The 16,543-nt window shown below is 31.9% G+C and overlaps 1 protein-coding gene across 3 annotated transcripts in view; it reads right to left on the minus strand.

The window, feature by feature from the left end:
• LOC124362015 (integral membrane protein GPR155) overlaps window positions 1-13,469 on the minus strand; it is an 83,172-nt gene extending 69,703 nt beyond the window's left edge. For 2 of the 3 annotated variants that reach the window (XM_046816156.1, XM_046816155.1), the window contains exon 1: window positions 13,215-13,469. The gene's annotated coding sequence lies outside the window, so the exon portion shown is untranslated. The remainder of the gene's footprint in view (window positions 1-13,214) is intronic. The other variant, XR_006922411.1, reaches the window with a different exon arrangement.
• Window positions 13,470-16,543: the final 3,074 nt, after the last annotated feature.

Genomic DNA, 16,543 nt, shown 5'->3' on the forward strand with positions numbered 1-16,543 from the left:
ATATCTTAAATAAATTTTAATTGATTTTACATCAAAATTTCAATTTAATCTTTATTAAAAAGGTTTTTTTTCTTCCAATTGTGCATTTTTAAAAGATATTGTGCTTCGTAAATATTGGGAATAAAATCAAGAATTATAAATCTCTTTAAGAAAACTAATTTTATAACTAAAGCACAGTCTTGTGTATCAAATAAGTTTGAAACTGAAACTCCTATATAATTATGTAACCTAGATGTTCTATTTAGAAAGAATATCCATGGCAATTGGTAAACATATTAGTATTGACAGAATCGACAAACAGACATTATGTCGATTCTAGCGTATGTTTGTTGTCCACTAAGAATAGGAACAGATAGATAAAATATGATAATGCAGAGTTTTAATTTCACTATTTGCTGTTGATTAAGCATGTACTATTTCTTGCCATAGTATTTTTTTCTACAATTCACTTCAACAACAATTATATCATATTATATACAATGATCTAAAAATGTATTCTGGTCTAGTAAAGACTAGATATAATATAATATAGACAACTATAGTAAAGCTATCTTGCACTGATTTAGGGATGTTAACTCCTGTTATTTTAAGTTTATGACTGAGCAATAAAAGTTTATGACCTATGTTTATTGCTTGGCATAGATAAATGTTATAAGACCGTAACAACTGTTTTTAATTCATCACCAACTGGCATATTTAAGTGAATATTTTCTAAAACTGTACTAAGTGAGAGACAAGCTAACATTTATGTCCTGGTATAAATAAATGACTGAATTCTAAATAATTTAAATTACTTATTTCTGTTATAAAATTATGTTAGTAATAATATAAGTATTGAAATGTGTTAGTATTATTGATATTGATATTAGTTTTTAATTTTCAATAACAATATCAGTCTTATTGATGTTAATATTAGTTTTTAATTTTCAATAACAATATCTATATCAATACAATTTAGAAAACTATACTATTTGAATCCGACCTATTTACAAAATTATATGTAGGTCTATTTATATTATTTCTCGGGGAAAAATAGCACACTTCAATTTTACGTAAGAAATATAATTAATTTAGTTCGACTAAAGGTGTAAAATTAAAATAAGGATTACTCAAACTTTTGCTTAACTGCTGGTCTTCTTAATCATGAGCACTGTAAAATAGGTACCTAATGACTAATTCTACTTTACAAGTATCACAAGTTCTTTCAATAAGATAGCTATAAATTACGATTTTGGAGTTCCTCTACATTAATACAAAATAGTTCAAGTGTTACTGAAATTCAAACAAACAAATGGAATGTTGCATAGAAGTTGCGGGAGAAGCCACGGGTGCTAGTATTTCATATTTATATATTGTGGTCTGTAGGGATATCAAAAACATTTTGCTTGGTTTCGGAATTGCTTACACTAAATTTTATTGATCAATGGCTAAAAACAGAACATTTTGAAAACAGGAAAAACTTCTAAAATTGAACAATTTTAGTTTATAAAGATGTAAAAAATATTTTCTTTGTGAATCTTGAAATGCCCTTAAAATTAAAAAATTTCAAAATCTGTTGATAACTGAGATTAGACATATGAAAATATGCCAATATATTTTAAAAAACTGAAATGGTGAAACATATTTTAAACATACTTAGAAAGTGTTTCAGACTAAAGGTGATTTTTTAGATAAATCTATCCAAATTCACTTAAGTTTAAAAAAATCTATATTTTAATATTTGTAAAAAGAAGTACCTGAATGTTTTACACTATACTTATATGGGGTATATAAAATTAAGGATATTTTCCTGCCAAACCTGAAAAAATCCCCTAGTTTTTAAAAGTAGTCCGTTGTTCGACCTTCAGAATAGAAAAGAATATTATTGTTTATATATGACACAATTTTCCCATGGACTAAAAGCGTCAATGTAATACATTTTAACACACATTGCAGTATCCATAATATGTGCACATGAATGAATAAGAACTATTGATTTGACACAATGCATACATAATACATCACAGAGTAATACGATTGTATCACGTTTTGTGGTGTTTTTAATAACTGTTAAATCAATTACTGGATTCCACACTTGTTTGAATGGGTACATACAGCTACATATGTGGAGTAGGACAAAACTGAAGATAAAAATGTCACTAATTGTCTCTAAAATGTATACAAACATTTATGATTTTTGTATATTTTGTATATTTGGATGGTACAATAATTTAATTAAATATAAAATATACTTTCATAAAATAATAATGTTTTCCTTAAAATATTTTTTCACCCAAGTTTTAACAATCAAATATACGAAATTAAAACATTTTTAAATACCAATACAGTGAAAAAATCAGTATTTTTATAAGTTTGTACACTTTTAAACGTAACACTAAGTAAAACAAAACAACAAAATTATCAAATACTACTATTTATAGATGAGTTATATCAGTTTTTGTAGGATTGTGTCAAAAGTGGCATTTTGAATCTGGCCTTTTTGGTAAGTAAACTGGATTTAATGGATGGGGTATTTAGAAGTAAAACTTATGTATGTCTTAGCCTTCAAAGAGTTAAGTAATGGCTAAGACATATGACTTCAGAGATATGTACCACTGATTCTAAATATTTCAGAAACCTATTGAAATCATATAAACTTCTTAATAAAATGCATCCTGCTGAATGAAATTTTACACCCTCTGACATTCATTATAGGTGCCCATAGAAATTGTTTTGGTTTTTATTTCAGGAATCTGAGTCACCAGCATTAGACTTAAAAATTAAATCATTCAGAAGTAAAGATTTCCAATGATTATGAACTCTCCTTAGGATTGCTTCGTATGCTAACGAAGAGATTATCTTTGAAGCCACAGTCCAACCAAAGGAAAATGTACCTAAAGACATGGGTAGCAAATAGTTAAATTGTGTTTTGGAATTCCTCTTATTATATTCTTCCTATCCTCCTCATAGCTTCTGACCTATGACAAAAAATGATTTTCCATCTTTATAATCATCCAAGTCATGTTCAAAAAACCAAAAAAACTCCAAATAAATATACAATAAATTAAAACTACTAAGTATTTTACTTTCATAACACTATTCCATTCCTTGAGTAATTTAATACTTGTGTGTGCACTAACAAAGGAGCTCAAATTACTTCGGAGAAACCAACATGACACACACAGTGACTGTGACTCACGGATCTATCTACAAAATAATATGGAACTAACTTCTAATATAAATGTCATAGTATTTATATTATATAAGATTATTATACTTATTTATGAAATAATTTTAAATTTGAGCAAATGTTGAATTTACAGTCCATTTCACCTAAACTCAAGAAAATGTATGTTTTTTTTTTTAATTGAGGAGTTTTAATTGTACTTTATTGTTATTACTTTGGGATCAAACTAAAGGAATACAAATATAAAACTAAATTTCAAAATAGGCCAATTTTGTGGGCACTAAGGCTTTTGAAAAGAAATATATAATTGAAAAGTTTAACAAAATTAATATTTTTGTTTTTAGGAATTTTTGTTTTACAAGAACGACAAAATGTGACCAAACTTTCTCATCAATGCTAAGAGACAAATTTTAGGAAAAGTAAAACATTTTTGTATAAGACACTAAGCTAAAGGGGTGCTAACTGTAAATATAAACTTCCATAAAGCCATCTTTGTGAATTAAAATACTGTTATATTAACACAGAAATAATCTATATGGCATCACTAGCCCAGTAGTTGGAAATAATATTTTCAAGGTCAAATGTTGTGGAAACAGCCTGTGGCAGGCACAAATTATATATGTTCTGAGGGCCAAGGTCAAAGAGACAATCAAGCACAATGAGTTGTGATGGGTTCCTGAAACAGACAGGGGTGTTCCCTTGTTTTAAATTAAGCTGTGACACAAAATGATCACTGGGACAGATCCTTTCTTAAACTCAGCATAAAGGGAACATTTCTTGTTTTGCAAATCCTATCCCATAAAAATTTAAGTTTCAGGAACTAAACTGATTAATGGTACAAATAATAAATTTTGTCCTATTTATTCACTTTGTTTGCAAGTTACCAAGAAATCTATTCAATAGTTTGGAAATGATCAAGCAAGATTGGTAGTGAGAATTAACAGTTATGTTTTGCCCAGTGCAAATTTTTCATACATATTGGTTAAATTAATAATATTAATTTAATATATTTTCTTAATTTATTTAACTTAGAAACATATGCTCTTTAACATATTTCTCTCTTTCTGACCTATCAAAGATGTTCTGTTTCACAACCACGATGTTTATGGAAGTTTATTTCAAATAATTTCGATTTTATATTCAAATCTATTTATTGCGACATCCTAACACCCAAATTGAGTTTAAACAACCTAAAAGACTACAGTTATACAAAATTCTATAAGTAAACAAAGGATTGAATCTTATACTTACTAAGCTTACAAAGCCAATGTCACGACCGACATGGAAGTTTTCCGGTTTCGGTTTAACGTCTGTTGATTGAATTGCATTTTACATCTCTCCACAGGGAGACCAAAATATTTCAAGAATGTAATTGTGTAAGCAATGTTTTAAGACGGTGTGAACTGGAACACTTAGATGTTAGAACAGAATTAAATGTTTAAATATTTTAAATTGTTAACTCAAATGCATTTCTAACAAAAATAATTTTGAAAACATTACCATTTTCAATTATCGTATTGTTCTATTCAGTTAACTGGTGAAATACTTGTATATAGTAAAATGTCAATTGATCTTTAGTGTGCTTCATAATTCCTCACTGATTATATTTTATCAGATCTGAACTATAACCTTTTCTATAATTGCAATTTTGTCTTGTTTATTAATTTTGTATCATGCGTTAAAAATATCACACTAATCACCACCTGGATTGTCATACACCACATCAAATTCCATTTTATTTATACAGAAATTAAGCTAATTCAAAATTTTAAGTTTGCAGGTCAGTTCAGTCTTAAGATATCATACGGACATACAGTCAGAAATGAAAATTTTTCCAGCCCCTAGAGTATAGGCTTAACTAAAGCTCTGCCAATAAAATCATACATCTAAGTTTTATTTGGAAAAATCACATTACACATTTACCAAAATCTCAATTGCTTGTACAAGCTACTTTGTTTATCTGTTTTATGCCATCAGCTTCAAATTATTTGTCACATTTTGATATCTGTCACAATTTTTATTTCCTCTGTGAGTTGCATAAAAATCTCAGTGGTATTTACAACAACAAATAAAAACAATAATATTAAACTTGATTTATATTTATCAAACTGTTTCTACGTGTAAGTATTACATAACATGATTGAATCAGCTGGTATAAAAACAACCTCTTTGTACACTTTATACAGTTGTTTTAACTTCGCTTATGTAATATTTGTGTCTGTATTCAATCAAAATCACATTGGCAGATACTGTAGGTTGGAGAGTATTCTCATTACAAGATCTCGGAAAGGAGGAGGAATTCTCCCGGAATGGATTCCACCCCACCCCTATGACATTCAATGCTTTATTAAATGTTCCCTTGAGCTTCAAAGGAATGTCATAACAAATATCATCTTTCAAAGCTCTCTGAGCGTAACCACTGGAGACAAATGCATTCTATCAACGATGATAGATGACTATTTCACATGATACAAACCAATAAATTTATCTCAATTTTACTCTTTTGAAAACTTGATGTACTTTCTAACATTTTGGTAAATGTTTATTATCACTCTGATACAAATTTTCAATAATAATGATTAACAGATGTACAAGTTAATTCTTACTGTAGTAAAGATTACACAAGACAAAAGCAGAAAAGGTGAAGTCAAAAGCAACAGTAGGATTATATCATTCCAAATCGTATTAATTGCGTTAGTTAATTTTATCACTAAGCATATATCATTTTGAATGCATGGATCATGTTATTTATCTCATTAATTTTTTTTTACTAGCAACGATGAATGAACATGACAAACTACCTTCAAATCTGAATAGATCACATAATACATAGATAACAAAATCAACATTCCTGTATCATCAATCAACACACTGATATCAACTATATTGACATAACTTGAAAACATATTTTAAAAGCATATTTTATTTGACAGCAATATCACTTAAAATGTTAGTTTGCTGACTTGCTAGCTAAACTTATTAAGCTAAAACTAATGTAAACCAATGCAGTATGTATTGTTTGAAAGCGTGTTGCGAGCAAGAAAATGAATCAATACAAAGGTATTTGCTACAGGAAATTGTACTTTAAACAGTCATTGGCATCTGATATAAATTACTGTTTGTAACACTCCAGAACCTTGTGCACAATAACGCACTTTAATATCATTACATAGAGAGTTCACAATGGCATGTCGTTATGTACAGAATAAGTAAATAAGTTTAAAAACAGTGTAGAAAATGTATCTTAATAGTGTAGCCAAACTCAGGAAAACAAAAATAAATAAATTACACTAATCAAAATCCATAACAAATACATCATTTAGCATAACTCCCTTACTTTAGTTTCTATCTGTTTGTGTGTTTTAATTTAAAAAATGATAAATGTAACGAAAAAATTAAGGAAGTAACTGTTATAAAATCTCTTTTACACTTAATAGTGTAAAAGAGACTCAAAGATACAGTACTCAAAGATACTGTTTTAATAACAGTATCTTTGAGTAGAAGCACGATACAACGAAAACAGAAAACCAATATAAACTTGTAAACAATTAATTTTTATTATCAGTTTAATGAAGCTAACTCCATGAACAACTCTCCATGAATTTGTAAATAAAGAATATTGTCTATTGTCTTTAACTGATTTATGTTATGTACTATATTTTTTACTGCTTATTTAATGTTAGCAGAGTTAATGACCCAACTTTTTTAAAAAGCTAACTGCTTTATGTGTTGTTTTAGTATAACACATAAAAACAATACACAAATACAGACAAATCGTATAGAAAAATACATTTTGACAGAATGTTAAAAATATGTAGGAAAATACATTTTAACAGTTAATACAGTAAAATTTTGGAAAATTTGTGTTTTCATTGGAAACTAACCTGACAGCTGAGCTTAGGTGTAGAACTGTATGTTGTGTTAGAACTTAAAAAACACAAGTAAAGGTAGTACCATTACAAATCCTTATAAATGTAGCTAACCTTTTATAATGTGTTTAATAAATTTTGATTTTGTGAAAAAAATTATACTGTTTTGATTTTAACTACTGTTCCTAAAAAAACTCATGCTTAACTGATTCAACAATAAAAATAAAATAGTACACACTAACTTATTCAGTAAAACCATTATTATTCCTGTAGACCAACTTATTTTCTTCAAAATGCATTCTATAAATAATAATAATTGCATTGAATTTTGGAAGAAAATTCTCACTTTTTGGTAATTTTGCTAGACTTTCATTAATTTAAAAAATGTCTTTATTATATTAAATTAGTAGAATTTTATTTGTGATTTTTATAGATGTACATTTTTGCTGTATTATTTATATAATACATTTTATATTGAAGAATCTTACTATTTTTTCAAAAGGCTAAAGTTTGCATTTTAGTCCATCAACATATTTTATTTTCATTTTACATATAAAAAGTGTGCCTACTAAATAGTTAACAAAAACTATAGTTATGATATAATATGAAAGTACATTTCCTTGTTGATTAAACATCATGTGGAAACTGACAATTAACTGGACTCTAACTTTTGTAAATTACAATTATTACAGTTGTAATTTTTTTCTGAAAATGTATTGTTATTTTTGTTCTTTTCAATTGACGGAATTACAATTCTCAAAGAATTTGTCTATTGTCTATGCAACATGATAGGGGTAACTGTACAGTCTGTTTTTATGGATTTTTGAAATATAACTTGCAAATATTCCAAAAATGCTTCACCAGTATAGAAGTTCACCATTGCTACGGTTCACCAGTTCTAGGGTTAATATGCAGCAACAAATTTATCTAGTTGAAAACTTACAATACTTTTAATTTAATATGTCATCCTTGATACTAAAGTCTTGTATGAGTTATTGAATCAAATATATTGTTGAGATTACTTTTTCAAGATCAGACAGGGTCTTTTTAAAATCATGTCATTGTCTGTCCATTCGTGTGATAACTCTTGATAGAAAGATTTTAGAGATTTGAAAATCAGTCAGACATTCCTCATTGTCAATGGAAGAACTATTGCTTTCTGGGTTAAAATTCATGGTAAAAATATACGAGGGGGTACCCAAAAGTAACCGGAATTGTATTGCTGGTAGCCGGCAGCGTGTAGTACACATTCCTGCCGCTACGCGTGTGTCGCGCAACCCATTGCGAGCTCAGTGACCCCAGTTCCGTTGTCCTAGTGCATTCTGTTCGTTCGTAGTGACTGTTTTCGCTAACCCTGTTTTGTTCTTGTTTCGTTTTTTGTCATGGCAAGTTTAAGTGAACAACGTGCAGCTGTGAAATTTTGTTTTTTACTTGGTAAAAATGCTGCAGAAACTATTTTAATGTTGAATACAGCTTACAAAGATGATGCTATGGGGAAAACTCAGGTCTACGAGTGGTTCGCTCGATTTAAAAATGGCGACATGTCGATTGAAGACAAACCTCGTTCTGGACGTCCATCAACCTCTCGAACGGACGAAAATGTTGAGAAAATTCGTGAACTTGTGCTCACCGACCGTCGACAGACAATTGAGGAACTATCAGAGAGTAGTGGGTTAACTTGGAGCTCGGTTCAGCGAATTTTAACAGGAGATTTAGGACTGAAAAGGGTTGCTGCCAAATTTGTTCCTCGACTTCTGACTGACCATCAAAAGGCACATCGAGTTGAAACTTGCCGCCTTCTGAAAGAACATCTCGAAAATGATCCCGGTTTTCTGCAAAAGGTAATTACTGGTGATGAGTCATGGTACTATAGTTATGACCCAGAAACGAAGCAACAGTCAAGCCAATGGAAGTCGCCATCTTCACCTCGTCCAAAAACATGTCGGCAAGTCAAATCAAACATCAAAACCATGTTGAATTGCTTTTTTGATGCTAAAGGCATTGTTCATTCTGAGTTTGTTCCTCCAGGTCAGACTGTCAACCAAACATTTTATTTGGAGATTTTAAGAAGATTGCGCAACAGTGTTCGCCAGAAAAGACCCGATTTGTGGCAGACTGGAGACTGGTTCTTCCACCACGACAACCCACCGGCACACACAGCCATCTCAGTTAGGCAGTTTTTAGCCAAAAACGGCATGGTTCCGCTGCCCCACGCACCTTACTCGTCTGACCTCGCTCCATGCGACTTTTTTTTATTTCCACACATGAAAAGAGGCTTGAAAGGTCAATGATTTGACAGCGTTGAAGAGGTTAAGAAAAAAACGAAGCTCGAGCTTGCAGCCATTTCTAAAGATGACTACAAAAAATGTTTTGATCAATGGAAATACCGTTGGGACAAGTGTATTAGTTGTAATGGAGATTATTTTGAAGGAGATAAGGTCGTATTGTAAAAAATTTGATAATATATAATTTTTATAAAATAATTCCGGTTTTTTTTTGGGTACCCCCTCGTAATTCAAGCAATTCTACATTATGAATATTGAGTTTAGCTCCAATTCACCTTTCTCAAAGTGCAACATATGGGATCTGACAATGGTGGCCATGACATTTTTTTTTTCTCTTAGGACAAGAAGCTTATAAATTGCACTTAGTCCTGTAAGAACCTTTGCGCTGCTTCCGGAGTGATAGGATATTCAGGTTGGGTAAGGTTAGGGAGTAGGGGCCGCCTCTTATCGAAATCCATGAGGAAGAATTAGGGCACTACATCTCAAAGTCATCCCGGAAGAAGGAGAGACCAGCTCTGAACCAGCCTCTCCAGTCAAAGTAGGCAGGGGGTGGCACACCCTTGTTGAGGTTAACAAGAACCTCTGAGGTAAGGGAATAAACCCCACCAACTCCAACAGTCATCTTCCACAGTAGACTAGACCTATCGAATTGTCCCTGAACCCCAGAATCTCAACATTTCCGGTTAGTGATGTGCCGCTACTAGGCATCCATAAGGTTGCCCAGATTGAAGTGGCACATCGGTTTTGGCTGTGCCCAGTGGTGGGTTCAACTGGTAGGTATAAACCAGCCAGAAGTGATCCCTGCTGGGTAGGCCATGACGTTGGTCTTATGGGTAACCATGATGACAATTAGAAAATCGTAAAGCAAATTTTTAAACAAACTGACTGTACTCAGTTGACATGTGACATAGTCTTCAATGAACACTGGTTTATTTTAAAAGTACACACTGTTTCGTGTCTATACATTATTGGGCCTCTCCGGGATTTGAACCCGTGATCTCTCAGTTAGAGAGCCGAGACTATAACCATTAGTCTATGGAGGAGGACAAAATTACTTTGTAAGATTGGTTGACAACACTTATAATCTATTGGGTCATTTGATATTTTTGACTTGTATGCCTTTTTTGGAAAGGAACTTAGAATTTTTCCAAAGTTTAAGTTTATACTAACATAAGATTTTGAATTAAATACTGTAATCTACTAATTCATCTTGCAGATCGCTGTGATACTTTAAAACTGAATTACTCAGTTTTGTTATCATGTCTCCTTCAGTTAAGAACTAAACACCAAAAGGACTACATCACCTACAGCATGTTCTTAAGTGATTTAAACTTCAAATTAACGTTTTCATTTATCTCATACAAATTTTGTAGAAAATATTTCTTTTAAACAACACTCCTCATTGACCTCTTGAGTGTTTTCATCAGTAATCTTCCATCAGGTATCCTTTTGCACTTTTTCTTGGATTGTTCAGTTAAGTCAAACTATATTTTCAGCTACAACTGTAACTTAACTAGCCTATATATTTCTTTTTATCCTTCATTTTACAACTTCAGTAACTAAATACATAAGACTCCATCCTGGCTGGGAGACGAAGATTTGTTAGAGACACAACGGGTGTCAAAAATAGTGCACACAGTGTTCTTAACAACAATGGCTGTAATTCAAGGTGTTTTCATTTGTGTCACTGCTATCTGCTGTTGAACATGTTTGTCTTCAATCGCACGCCCACTTAGGGTACACTCATGTCTCACCGTTTATGATGTTCTACTGGAGTTGCGCAACACCGCGCTTTTGTCACACAACCTATGGGCTAGGTTCTCACTGACACGTCAGTAGTCATGCCACGAGCCTGAATAACATTGTCCTCTTCAGGACTTGTTAATACTTCTTAAGACTTTGAAGTAAATGGATGTCCCCCTTAATAGTTAAACGATCTCATATATTGTATATGTTACAAATGTAGCGTTACTAGATTGAGTGATGCTAATTTTAAAATGTAATGTCAAAGCGAGCTGTTAAATTTTATCGTTGTGATGGTGGCATTGGGGCTGGCCTAGGCATCAGCAAAAATTTCCGAAAAACCAGTCTTACTACGGCTCTACCTCTACCAAAGTTACTGAGGCTGATGATCAATTTCTTTCTTAGGGCAAATTTATCTATTGATTTCACGAAAAATCAGGTCAGATATCCTTTAATATCAACAGTTTAATCAGATCTAATACTGATAAGCATGGTGAGCGACTTTATTAAATAATTCATCTATGAGTAACTCTGCCCAGACGATTTGGTCATTAAATTTGTAAAGAGGTTCTGCTTCTAAAAATTGTAAATTACTCCTTGACTAGTCCCAGCTTGTATTGTGAATGTAAATTATCTATAAGCTAGTCTGTAGCCTATTCTCAAAAAGTGGAAGATAATGCTAGTCACAAAACCGAAATAGTTTATGTAGATACTTTTCCAAGTACCTTGTCATATGCAAAAACTAGATAACTATCATGAACATGAAGCTTTGACATATCAACTTTTCACAAAATTTACTAAAATTTATTGCACCACAATGCCATTGAATTGGCATATGGTAATACTATCAGGTTTGCATTTTACAATGACTTTGGACTTAACCAAGTCGATTTTGGTAGTTAAGGGTGGTCTTTGCTTTACATATTAGTACATGTACTGTAATATCATAAAAAGTTATTTCCAGATTTTTGGAAGTAACATGAACTAAATTTCCCCAGACCCTCCAATAGGTCAGGATTTACAACCCCCTATAACATTTTGAGACAGCATTTATTTATAAACCTGACCTATTCTCATTAAGTTAAGTAACCACTGGTCAGCAAAAGTAGCCCAATTATATCTGAAGTACAGCCGATGCTCTATGCCTAAATGAATGGATGCTCAGATTTGAAAGCAGCCTAATTACAATAAATTAATAAAGGTGTCCCAGATCAGCTACATGATTGGACCTCCCCGGGATTTGAAGTTGTGATCTCTCGGTTAGAGAGCTGAGATTATAACCATTAGTCTACGGAGGAGGACTGATTTCAATTTATTAGCTATAGTAATGTTTAATGTAAACAATAAACAACAAGAAGTAAGTAATTATTGGAGAATTTGTAAAGGGCAATAAATGAGGGTATTTTGTAAGATAAACAGTTGATGAAAATTCCTGGCGGTCAAGAAACATTTGAGGAATTAAAAAGATAATAAAAATTGTAATGTATTATTTTTTTGTTACTTTATTATAATTCTTGTTACATATGATTATTGTATAGTATCAAAGTTGGATATTATTGAATGGTTCAATAATAATAATTGACAAACGAATATAGGCCCCTTATTAATGTCTCCCCTAGTCCAATGTCTTGAAGGTAGGAAAAAACACAGTTTATAATCTTTTAAAGCAATTCTTTTGGTTTCCAGAAGCTGTTATTCTTTTTAGTTGAAAGTACATTTTAGAACAAATATTAAGTTTACATTTTTAAACTCTATTTACAATTAATACAGCTGAACAAACTTTCAATAAATCAAACTTAGCCTATTTGTTAAAATTAATTAACATTGGTTAATACCTTCGATTCAAATTTAAAGTAATATTTGTTAATAACTTATCAATAAAAACCCGTGTCCACATATTGTAAAGCTCATTCATTTTAAAGCTTAAGCTTATTCGACCTGATTAATTTAATGGCATTCAAATGATCTACACAAGTTAGGCTAGTCTAATATGATATTATTGTCTAGGCCTAAAAAATTATTGTTTTAACCAACTGTATTTACCCTTACTGGCATTTTTAATGCTACTAAATAACAAATAAGGTTGTCAAAAGTAAGGTAATAGCATTTTCCACAGCGACATAATTATAATTTAAATGATAATTTACTTACGGTTGTCAATGTGATGAGATTACTGGCTGCACAAGTAAATAAACGTAATTGTACCTTACAAAAACATTACTTCGCCAATTCGATAACTTTCGATATTATAAAACTAAAGGTATTTGGAAAGTCTCTCGTTATGCGTAAACACGAATACATTTTAGTCATTACAAAAAATTGTTCCAATTAAACGAATAGTTGCCGCTCCATCTGACAAACCGACACAACAACAGACGACAGAAATTTTATTCCATATGTAAAAGTCGTCTGCTACCATAGCTTGCACCAGAAAAACAGCTGGTAAGTTTCTTGTAACATGTGTTTATAAGATTTCCTGCATCACAGATTAACCAACAGTTTTACCGACACAAAATTTCTCTATCAATACCAATGTGAACAATATCGTAAATCCGTCTCAAGGGTAACTGGCTAAGTTCTCCTTCTTAGAAAAAAAACATGTGCCTCATAATAACTGTATTAATATTAATTTACTATTTTATTTTCAATGTAAATACCAAATTTCTTTTATTAGGAGAGATTAAACTATTAATTTCGCAATGGAATATGAGGCATAAATGGGCAAGTGAATTTGGTACTTATTGAATATTTCACTACTGAGATTTAAAAAATTATTTTATACAATAAGTATTAAGGACTAACATATGAGGCACTTTTTTCAGCGGGAATGCATTTCAATCTTTTTCTTTAATTAAATCTGGGAAGAATTAGATTTTCTATTTTTAAATTACAATGTCTGTTGCCACACAATACAGACGACTCGGGCTTCAATAGTGCCATGCGGTACTTCTCTACTCTTTTAGCGACGAAAAACATCCCTTGAATTAGTACATAATTATTTGTTAACATGTCAAAACTCTAGAGGGTCTGATTTCGAAAACATCAGGCAAACGGTGCGACTTTTATTTATTTATTTATTACTTCCAACGGTACAACGCCATTTAACATAATTACAAGATTACAGACTTATAAGATGACTATATTAAATTAAAGCTAGAAAAATAGAATATCACATTGTACACAAAACAACAACACAGCAATCAGCATAACAGATAATCATAAGGCAAAGCAGTAACAACAATAGTTTGACACCAAAAATTATTTAACATTCATAGCAAGAATGTAACAAATCAATAACAAATATCAATATTTATCAGAACTATAATATGTAGGGAAATAATATACAATTATACATTACGAGGTAAAACAAACTATAAATTGAAGAAAAACAACATAACAATAATAACAAGCACATGCACTGATGAACTCATGACAACACCCTGGAGCACCTCCACTTAAAGGACAACCACGAGCCCTGGAAGAAATCCAACCCATCGCAAACCAATCCCCCAGTACGCTGCATCCTCGCCAAACCACAGTTGCTAGCATAACTAGTTGGCCGGTATACTCTTCCAAACACTGCCTTTGATCTAGTTCCTCTAGGAATGTAGAAGTTTACTTGAGGAATGAGGTCAGGACAATCCAACTTGCCATTAACCAACTTGTAAAGAAGCTGAAGATCTTGCAATTGACGTCTAGTGTGAAGAGGATGCAGGTTGAATCTCAGCTCCAATTCTTCAATTGGAGTCGTCAGGTGGCCATAGCCCATTCGAACGCCCAGCACCCTCAAAAAACGAAGCTGAACTCGGTACAAGTAGTCAATATGGGTAATAAGATGAGGGGACCAGATCACTGAACCATACTCAAGGACCGGGCGAACGAGAGTCTTGTAGAGGATCAGGAGCGACTGGGGTGACCTGAAGCTCCTAGTCGATCCTATGATGAATCCCAAGAGGGAGTAAGCTCTTGATACAACACCATCAATATGCTCCAAAGGGTCAAGTGTAGAGGTGAAAACAACTCCAAGGTCCCTAACACTGTTCACTCTTCTCAGCAACAATTCATTGATGCGGTAGTCAAAGATATAAATGACTTGTGGCAGCCTATACTGTTCACGGCGAATGGAACAATCTATCTAGATATTATGAAATAATAAAATCTTATTATTAATATAAAATTCCAGAGATTGTGATGAGAAATGATTAGTATAGAGAATTTCAATTTAAAATGTAAAAACTTAAATGATCGTTCTTCCCATATTTGGGCGATCACTTTTCTCGTATTCGTACGATCATTCTTCTCATATTTAGACATTAAAATCAGCAAAAAAATACGTTTCCACTGGAAACAAAAATCATGTGTGGTAACTTTGCGTTTTAACCACATGACAATTAAACCATTGGCATTGTTTATAGCAAGCAGTGTTTATGTTTAACAAACTATGTATACATATATTATTTTTAGTTAGTTTTAATTAACATAAAGATACTTTAGTTTGGCTACATTTGACGATTTTGAATCATGGAAATGGACCAATGAACTTATCAAATTTCAATAAACTCAGGACTGAACTGCATTTTAATTCAATTGAAGATCATACTTCTAAATAAAGCAAGATTGTATTTGTTTCTAATTTAAAATTTAGTATGTATGGCTCCTTAACAATAGAATCAAAGCTAACAATTCGTTGTAAACTTTGAGCATTGAGTATAAAAAATGAAAGAGTGAAAACTCAATATTAAAAGTCGGTGACAAGTTTTTATTTCAGCGCACTCTACGTTGAAGCATGACTCTCCTAGGTCACAGGAAACGGGATGTTCTGGTTTCCGGTTTCTATCTTTGGCGTCCATTTCAAATCCACTAATACGATAGATACTACCAACAACTAATTACTTTACTTATTACTCTGATGTGCAGATGTTTTGCACCAATATTAGATATTATTATTGTATTAAAACCTGTTCATGTTATGGTTTACAGCAAATGAGTGAAACTGAGGGATAGACTAGTAGAGAGCGACTAGAAACTGATATATTTATTCAGAGTAGTTCTTTGTTGCAATGGCTGGAAAAAAACCAACTTCATGTAAATGTAAAGAAGACAAAACTTGATGAATTCTATTTAAGATCGTCTCGAACAGATGCAAACTCTTCTGATATAGTCATTGGCGACTTTCGTCTTAGTCCTAGTCCCAGCGCTGATTTTCTGGGTCTGGTAATTGATTGTAATTTGTCCTTTCACAATCACATCGACAAAGTAATTAAAAAATTAAGCAGCAGTCTGTTCATTTTTTACTAGAAGATTGGCTACTTTTTCTAGTAAAGATGTTTTGCTGACAGCTTACTATGGGTGCTTCTACACTTACATGAGTTATGGCTTGATCATATGGGGTCATGAATCCACTAAGACTAAAGCCTTGTTTACCCTCCAGAAGAAAGCCATAAGAGTGGTATGTGGACTCAATCGTTCTCAGTCATGTA

Source organism: Homalodisca vitripennis, chromosome 5, assembly GCF_021130785.1.
Source record: "Homalodisca vitripennis isolate AUS2020 chromosome 5, UT_GWSS_2.1, whole genome shotgun sequence".
Taxonomy (NCBI): Eukaryota; Metazoa; Arthropoda; class Insecta; order Hemiptera; family Cicadellidae; genus Homalodisca; species Homalodisca vitripennis.